This window comes from Theropithecus gelada, chromosome 6, assembly GCF_003255815.1.
Source record: "Theropithecus gelada isolate Dixy chromosome 6, Tgel_1.0, whole genome shotgun sequence".
Taxonomy (NCBI): domain Eukaryota; kingdom Metazoa; phylum Chordata; class Mammalia; order Primates; family Cercopithecidae; genus Theropithecus; species Theropithecus gelada.
The window spans coordinates 28,535,395-28,545,039 of record NC_037673.1 but is presented as its reverse complement, the minus strand read 5'-3'; the positions used below and the strand labels follow the sequence as shown (position 1 = coordinate 28,545,039).

General features: G+C 33.6%; 1 non-coding gene across 1 annotated transcript; it reads right to left on the bottom strand.

Moving 5' to 3' along the window:
• Positions 1–5,350: 5,350 nt before the first annotated feature.
• Positions 5,351–5,457, bottom strand: LOC112627227. Its single transcript, XR_003120078.1, has one exon. It is a non-coding gene; the product is annotated as a U6 spliceosomal RNA (small nuclear RNA).
• Positions 5,458–9,645: the final 4,188 nt, after the last annotated feature.

Sequence of the window (9,645 nt, the reverse complement as noted above, 5' to 3'; positions counted from 1 at the left end):
CTCTTAATAAATGCTAGCGAAAGGGATAATTTTGCTGTAATAGATAACTGTGGCCAGCTATGCACTGTTTATTTTCAAGGTGAACCACATTGTGTAAGCCTAACTTGCCTAGTTGGTGAAAACATTATAAGTATAGAGTTATTGTTTGGGAGTGACTCTTATCAACCAGTTAAGAGACGGTCCTGAGGTTGTATTTGTAAGTGTGATAATAACTTGAGTCTTTATCAGATAACAAATGCAGTGTTTTTGCTTCCATGATTTATTTTCCTGATAACATTATTAACATTTTTCATGCAGAAACAGAATTTGCAAGCACATTACATTTTGTAAGTTTTCCAGATTGTTATAAATATTCTATTAATTATTGTGAACTAATACAGTGCTATGTGAATCCATGAATAAAACATGCTTTAGGATAACATAAAAGGATAAATTACGAGGAAATTTAAGTTGACATGTTCAAAATTAGATGCATAACACTCATCGTGTTTCAGTCAGCTATTTCTACTCAGCATATGTATAAATAATAATCTAAAGACAGTTGTAATCTTTTCTAGGAAACATTGCACTAGAAGTTTTATTGAAAAGTCTATACTATATGTGTTAATAAACGTGTTTAAATTCAATTGAATTCTAATGATGTAAATATTGTGTTAATATATACAGGAAATTATAATGAAATAGAATTTGTAGCTTTCAAATTATAATTACAAAAACATCAAAAAATGTTATTAAATTGAACTAAGCTTAATTTTTCTTTCACCTAGAAAGTAACTAGTGACTAATGCATTCCATAAAAGTACACTCTGCCTTGAGAAATTTAAAGAGTTTTACTAAATGTCTGCCATACATAAAAAATATTTATTGAGGCCAGGCACGGAGGCTCACGTCTGTAATCACAACACTTTGGGAGGCCGAAGCGGGCAGATCATGAGGTCAGGAGATCAAGACCATCCTGGCTAACACAGTGAAACCCCGTCTCTACTAAAAATACAAAAACAAAATTAGCCTGGTGTGGTGGCAGGCGCCTGTAGTCCCAGCTACTCTGGAGGCTGAGGTGGGAGAATAGCATGAACCCAGGAGGTGGAGGTTGCAGTGAGCTGAGATCATGCCACTGCATTCCAGCCTGGGTGACAGAGAAAGACTCTGTCTCAAACAAAAAAAAAAAAGAAAAGATTTTTTTTTGTCTCCACATTCCTGAAAATATTAGGTATAACTAAACACCAATTTTTAGCCGTCTCCCAGAAAAGAGACAAAAAGTTACCCAGTATTTCATGGCTTTTTTTTTTTTCATTATTTATAATTGATTTATTTATTCAACTAAAAAAGAATTAAGCACTTACTGTGTAGTAGGCCAAATACTACATGTTGGAGACAAATCAGGATCCAAAATATGCAAACCCCTTATGTCAGTTCTTTGGCTTGGAGATGTGCTATTTTAAAATTGTTTCTTCTTTTATGAATAGATTTATTTTTAAAATAATATAGTTATGGTTTATAAATGATTAAAAAATAGTTTCTAAACTTTATTTCTTTGTGAAGTCTTTACTTTCACTTAAATATTTAAAATGCCTAGAAAAACCCTTGGTAGAAATATTTCAGCATGTTAAATATATCATTATGTTAAAAATTATATATCATTGGTACTTTATCAAAAATTTTTATCTTAATTTGGGTTTGTGTTTTATCAAAATGCCTTTAACATGTAGGCATTTGGGCAAATCTTTATTTTATAAGGTATGATTATTAAACTATAGTTTTATTTTCTTCTCTAAACCCCTCTCAAGACTGCTATGTTGGCCAATAGATTCACCAATTAATTTTTTTTTTTTTTTTTTTTTTTTTTTTTTTGAGATACAGTCTCTCTCTGTTGCCTGGCTCTGGTGCGATCTCAGCTCACTGCAACCTCCGCATCCCAGGTTCAAGCGATTCTCCTGTCTCAGCCTCCAGACTAGCTGGGACTACAGACACACACCACCACTCCCAGCTAATTTTTGTATTTTTTTTAAGTAGAGATGGGGTTTCACCATGTTCGCCAGGATGGTCTTGATCTCTTGACCTAGTGATCCACCTGCCTTGGCTTCCCAAAGTGCTGGAATTACAGGCATGAGCCACCGCGCGCAGCCTCCCAATTAAATATTTATTACAGGCCTATTTTGTTCTTATTATTGTTGCTGATGCTGTTATTTTATTATGCTTTAGCGTCTAATTTTAGGAACTTTTATTAAAGAATAAAAATGTTTTCAAAATGTTTCAATTTCAATAATGAATTAGCCATTGCTGTAAAACAAAGTCTCCTAAATATCAGTAACTTAAAACAATTCCTAACAATTACATATAAGTCAAAAGATCACATGCACAGCTCTTGAAAATTTCTACTCAGTTCTCTTAGAAGCTGGCAATTAACTGTGGGTCATGTAAGTGGTCCTGTTGATTTTTATCTGGACTCTCTTAAATTTTGTGTTGGTAAGCTTGCTGATCTAGAATAATCCCAGTTGAGACTGCTGGATTCTTCACATAGTGCCAGACAGAATACTTTTCAGTTCATCTATATATTTGTATGAACAAAACAGATACTGTTTTTCTCTCTTTGGGCATTGAGTTTCAGAAGTTTTGCTATGCAGCAACCACTGCATCAGAAATTGTTCTAGTGTGGGATGTTGCCATAACAAAAAATCTAAAATATTTGGCATTCACTTCATAACTTTTAGTGGACAGAAGTTGAAAAATGCAGCAAAGTCTGTCAGTAGTGAAGGCTGTAAAATGGCAAGGGAAATATTATTGGAGGATGATAAAATGGTAACCTCTGTCATGCAGTAGCAAAGCAACTGGCACAACTACAACCAGAAAAGTTGAAACATGGAAACTATATGAAATGAACGTTTGAGTTTGACTATGGGAATGCCTATGTAAAATATTTAAAATGTCAGCTAATTGCTCCTAGCTGTGTCTGATAATTGCAAGAAAGAGATGAGCCTGAAGATGATGGCCAGTTTGTACTTACAATGTAAAAGAAATATAAAGAGGTCAGGTCTTATTAGGTTAGAAAATAGCTTCTCATTTGCAGCTTCTCAATCCCCCCTCAAGGGCAGAAAATATTTCTTAACATTTAATTTGAAAATCACTTAACATAGTGCCTTGTGTATACAGTAATAGAACCTCAGTTAGTAATTTTTAAAGAAATTAATGTAATGAGTCCAGACTTCAGTTTTTTAACTCCAAAAGGTAAAAATGGAAGCAAGACTGGAAGAGAATTTTTTCCAGTCTCTTCAAATATGTAAGACATAATTCTAGCTTGTGAATGCAAAAATGTCTTGGCTTTTCATTTTGGCTTTGTCTCTTCTGGAGCTTCATTCATTCACTCATTCATGCACTTTTTCAATAGAGATTTATTAGGACTTTCTAGTATAAAGTGGTCAGGACAGAAAAACATGTAAAATTCAACAGCTTGGTATTATGCCTAGTGTATTCTAAAAGAGAGAGAGACAATCATGCTGTAAGAGCTCAGACAGAAAATTGAATGTCTAGCTGTGCTTCTGAGTGTCAGAGCAGAGCTAAATCATACATTCAATGCAATCACTGAATACCCCAAAGAGGGCTATGTCAAGCTAGAATACTGTATGAGTTTTTATCTTAAACTTTTATTCAACTTTGCCTTAGAATCCATACATAAATATACAAGTTGACTTTGCTATAAATATAATTTTTAAAATTAAAAAAATAATTGTGACCTTTTTTAAGGCATAGCAGTGTGGAAAACATGCAGAAAAAAAATTTACTTTGGGAATAAATAAATATATAATGCAGGAAGTAATATCTGTGTTCAATTTTGTAGCATGTAGTAACATGCAGAAAGTAGAGCATAAATATATGTTAGTTACTGTAAGTACCATTGTATATGTTAGGAAGCTGAAGGAGAGAGAAGATAAGCATATAGTAGAAGAAAACAGAATAAAAGGTAGAGTCTGGATTTAAACTGGAAGTAAGATTCAGGAACCTTCTCATAAGGTATAAAGCTAAACTATTTTTTTTATTGATCAACAGAGTGTATTCATCTTGTATGCAATAAAAACCTATTCAAGATTTTGAGCTGGGATAGAACACAATTACATTTGCATTTAGAGCAGCTGAAAGATAAGAAAATCAATGAGAATAATTATGCAAACTTAGGCCGGGCGCGGTGGCTCAAGCCTGTAATCCCAGCACTTTGGGAGGCCGAGACGGGCGGATCACGAGGTCAGGAGATCGAGACCATCCTGGCTAACATGGTGAAACCCCGTCTCTACTAAAAAATCCAAAAAAAAAAAAAAAAAAAACTAGCCGGGCGAGGTGGCGGGCGCCTGTAGTCCCAGCTACTCGGGAGGCTGAGGCAGGAGAATGGCGTAAACCCGGGAGGCGGAGCTTGCAGTGAGCTGAGATCCGGTCACTGCACTCCAGCCTGGGCGACAGAGCGAGACTCCGTCTCAAAAAAAAAAAAAAAAAAAAGAATAATTATGCAAAGTTAAAGAAAGCAAACATGAGTATTTGTATTATCAAAGATAGATTTTACACAGTTTTCTTCCTTTTTTTTTTTTTTTTTCTTTTTTAGAGCGATGACAATTTGGGCAGTAAACAAAGATTTCTAGTCATAGGCTTCTATAAGACAGGTAAAGACTAGCACCACTCCCCAAATAGTGAAGCACAAGAGGACAAAGGGTTGTGAAGAAAAGAAGGGCTCAGTTTTGGAGACACTGCATTTGAAAACTGAAAGTATCAGACCATGACTGAAGGAAAGACAAAAATACAGAGACATCAGCTTGGCATGCGACCACTTTGGCTCTAGTAGCATTTCATGCTTTGTAAGAGGTACAATGAGAGGCCAACTGAAACTACATATGTCTACACTTTAAAATGTAGGGTGAGCCAGAAGTAAAATATATCTCCTTTCAAAATCTCAAGCCATGTGTTTAGATTAAAATGATAATATATTGTTAGTGACACGAAGTAAACGACAGAATAAAATAATTCTCTTAGGAGAGATTTTAAAAACCCTATACATCAAACATTGCTTTTCTAAAAATAAATTTAAACCATAATGTCTAGCATCCAGCCAAAATAATGAGGACCTTTAGTCTACAAGTCAACGTAAATAGGAAACAAAAGACAGGATAAACAATAGAAGAATTCAACAGGAAAATTTTTACATTTATCAGACACATACTATAAAACAATCATGCTTTTATTTAGAGTGAGATAGAAGTCAAACTGCAAAATTTTGGCAGAAACCTGGAAACTATGAAAATTGACAAAGACTTTGAAAAAAAAAATAGAAAATATACATCATTGGGAAATTACCTAAAATTTAAGGAAAATAAAAAGAACCATCTTCACAAATTTGTGTGTCATCTTTGTGCAGCAGGTCAGTTAATCTTCCCTGTACGTTGCAAATGTTACTGTGTGTGCTGTCAAAGCAAGTACAAAAGAATAATCTTAACATTAATAGAGAGAGAAAAAAAACACACAACAGATTAACATTGTAGGAACAAGTTACTGAAAGCTGATTTTTCAACAGCAACAATGGAAACTGAGGAAGAGTTAAATATCTTCCATTTGTTGATATAACATAATAGCCAATTAAAAATTCTATGCTCACTAAATTTAATTAAGACTAACATGAAATAAAGGCATTTTTCTGACTTGTGAAATAGAGTTGTGTCATCGCACTTACACAGTGCTGGAATTTTCTTTGAGGAAAGTGTTTAATAAAAATGTTAATTTATGTTACATATAAGATAATTTTTAGATTTTTTTTTTCTTGTACCTATTTTGGTAAATTTTAACTTTCAACTAATTTGTACATTTCATCTGAAATTTCAAATTTGTTGGCAAAAATTATTCATAATATCCATCAATGTTCTTTCATTAACTGTAAAACCTATATGGATATCTCCTATTTTGTTCAAGATATTGATAATTTGTTTTCTCTCTTTTGTTTCTAGATCAGTCTTGGGAGGTTGTGTAATATCATTCTACAGCTGCAAAATTTTACTTTACTGATATTCTCTACAGATTATTTGTTTTCTATCTCAATGCTTTCTCATTTAAAAATTTTTTTCCTGCTGTTTTTCTTTAAACTTGAACTTCTCATCTTATTTCTGACTTTTAAACTGACATTATTGATATTCAAGCTTCACTTACTTCTAACATAGGCACTTAAAGCCACAAATTTCTATCACCTGTTTCTTTACTTAAAATAAAGATATTATTAACTGCATACAAAATTTGATTATATCTTCTTGTTGAAATGACCGTTTTATAATTATGAAATAGTTCTCTTTAATGTTTGTCACATTTACTTTTCTGAAGGACCGCTTGGTCTTTTTTGTGATAAAGACATGTCAGTTGGTTTGTATATGTTTGCTTCCAACCTACAGCATTTTGTTATTTAACAGGTATTCTTCAAGCAGTAAGTAGTTGCATTTATTTTTAATTCAATCTCATAATATGTGTTTTGGTTGAAGTAGTACTGAATCCATTTACATTTAATTCAATTATTTACGTATTTTGGTTTAGGTCGGCTATTTTATCACTTGTTTTCTCTATGTTCTGTTTTCTTCCTCTGTGGTTGATGCTGTTGTTTTTAGGTGTTGTTTTGTTGTTTTCTCCTTTCCTATCATTTTTTTCTCCTTCTGCATTAATCAGGTTTTGGTTATTCAACTTTCTCCTTTACTAATATTTATCATAATTGTTAGTATAACCATATTTAGCAAATACCTTGTAAATTACCAAATGTATATATATCTAATTTATCTTAAATGTATTATCTTATAATATTAAAAAATACAACAATTTCTATTTATTTCTCAGTGTTGCTATTTTTGTCATTTTACTTCTAAACGTATTATAAACTCTACAAGATATTTCTATTGTTTTGTTTATTTGTTTTTTGAGGTGGAGTCTTGGCTCTAGCTCTGTCACTCAGGCTGGAGAGCAGTGGCACCATCTGGGCCCACTGCAACCTCTGCCTCCTGGGTTCAAACTATTTTCCTGCCTTGGTCTCCCGAGTAGCTGGGATTACAGGCATGAACCACTTCACCCAGTTAATTTTTGTATTTTTAGTAGAGACGGGGTTTCATCATGTTGGCCATGCTGCTCTTGAACACCTGACATTAAGTGATCCACCTGCCTTGACCTCCCAAAGTGCTGGGATTAAAGGTGTGAGCCACCACACCCAGCCTTGCTGTTGTTTAAAATGTAAACAGCTAATATATTTTGATATTTACTCAATTATTTTATCCTTTCCAGAGTGGTGTATTTCTTTTTACCTCTCCATTCTTATATTAAATCATTATTTTTTAACTTGAAAACATGTTTACTATTTCTTGTAAAGGAAGAAAACTGTTTAATAATTTCCTCAGCTTTGTTAGAAAATATTCTTACTTTAATTTTTGAAGATAATTCAAAATAATTCTCCCAGTTATAATTGTGAAGGCATCATTCTATTTTTTTGTGTCTTGCATAGTTTCTGTTTAAAGTTAGTGATTCTTACTGTTTTCTCTAGCTGCTTTTAGAGATTTTCTCATTGTCTTTGATGTTTGTTAGTATTGTAATAGTCATTTTGTTTGTAATTGTGATTGATATGGTTTGACTCTGTGTCCCCACCCAAATCTCATCTGGAATTGTAATCCCCACGTGTGGAGGGAGGGAAATGATTAGATTACGGAGGCAGTTTCCCTTATGCCGTTCTCCTAATAGTGAGTGAATTCTCATGAGATCTGATGGTTTTAGAAATGGTAGTTTTCCCTGTGCTCTCACAGGTTCTCTTTCTCGCCTGCACCTTTTAAGACATGCCTGCTTCCTCTTTCCCCATTATTGTAAGTTTTCGGAGGCTCCCCTAGCCCTGTGGAATTGTGAGTCAATTAACCCTCTTTCCTTTATAAATTACCCAGTCTTGGGAAGATCTTTGTAACACTGTGATAACAAACTAATACAGTGATTTTATTTGTTTTTGAAATACGCTGAACTTCTTGAATCTGTTGATTTTAAAAAATAAAATATAGAACTCTCATGACTATTATTTCTCAAAATAATGCTCTGTCTCATTATCTTTGCTTCTCCTCTGGGAATCCAATTACAAGTAGATTTGATTTACTTCTTTTCTTTCTTTTTTACTGTTTCATATTTTTCAACTTTTATTTTTGTATTTCCCATTCTTTTTTATTTATTTTGTATATTTTTGCAACTCACCACTTTCTTTCAACATTTCTTTTACTATTTCAATTTGCTATTTTTATTTTCTTTACCGAGTTTGTTTTTATATCCAGCAATAATATATTGACTTTTGTTTTTTAAATATATATTATACTTTTTTATATATTCCATCTTATCATTTATTTTGTACATCTTTCCTTTCTTTTAAACATTATTGGCTAACTGTAATGTCTGGATCACCTCTGGGTTTCTTTATGTTTATTATTTTAAATTTTCATTATCAATCACTTTATTCTGATTTTCTGCATATGTTATAACTTATTAATCAACATTGTTGAAAATATATTTTAGAGGCCTTTCTATAAATATTTTTGGCTTATTTTTTCCTGGCAGATAAATTACTGGAAATTCTCATTAATTCTACCAATGCCTTGTTATAGTTTTTTTTTTTAAGGAAATATGAAAGGGTTTTTTATGTGTTTGGTTTATGGTTTATTTGCTTTTTTAACCCCCAATAGAAAATAGCCTTTACTTCTAGGGTATAAACGTAATGCACCCTCAAATGAGTGTCTGGGGTGCTTGAGGGATCTCTGCGCTGGCTAAGACCAAACCCCTGCTATATTCCACTCTCTGTGCAATTGCTCAAATCTTCTCAGGTGCATTCCAACCAGCAGCTGCTCTCTACCAGTCTCTTCAAGTGTCACTATGTGCACATGTAGCTCAAAAGACAAAAAAAAATCTGAAAATAAAAGGAAAATTATCTTAGTCTTCTGGATTTCCTTCTCCTTGGCTTCTCGCATCTGGTACCTGAATCCCAATCTGAAGCCACCTCAACTGTCTGAAATTTGATGTTTGCTTTCTTTGCGTGGGAAGATTATTTATATTTGCTCCTCTCTCCCTGCATTTAAGCCAGGAAATATTCCTTAGAGAAGCTGAGACAAATATTTGACTGACCCAAATTGCCTCGATTATTTCAAGGATACAACCTGGCATTTCTTACTCCCTAAAACTAACAAAAAGAATTTTCCTTTTTTTTTTTATTATTATTTTTATTTTTTTTTGAGATGGAGTCTCACTCTGTCACCAGGCTGGAGTGCAGTGGCACGATCTCAGCTCACTGCAATCTCTGCCTCCCGGGTTCAAGCAATTCCCCTGCCTTAGCCTCCTGAGTAGCGGGGCTATAGGGATGCAACACCACACCTAGCTAATTTTTTGTATTTTAGTAGAGGCGTTGTTTCACCATGTCGGCCAGATGGTCTCGATCACCTGACCTTGTGGTCCGCCCGCCTCGGTCTCCCGAAGTGCTGGGATTACAGGCATAAGTCACCGCATCCAGCCAGAATTTTCCTTTTACTATATGCTCAATTTAAGTTTCATGTCTGTGTGAAGCAGAAAGATAAGTTTAAAATAGCTAGTCTATCATGACTAGAACAAAAATCTGTGAGGCTTTCTTTG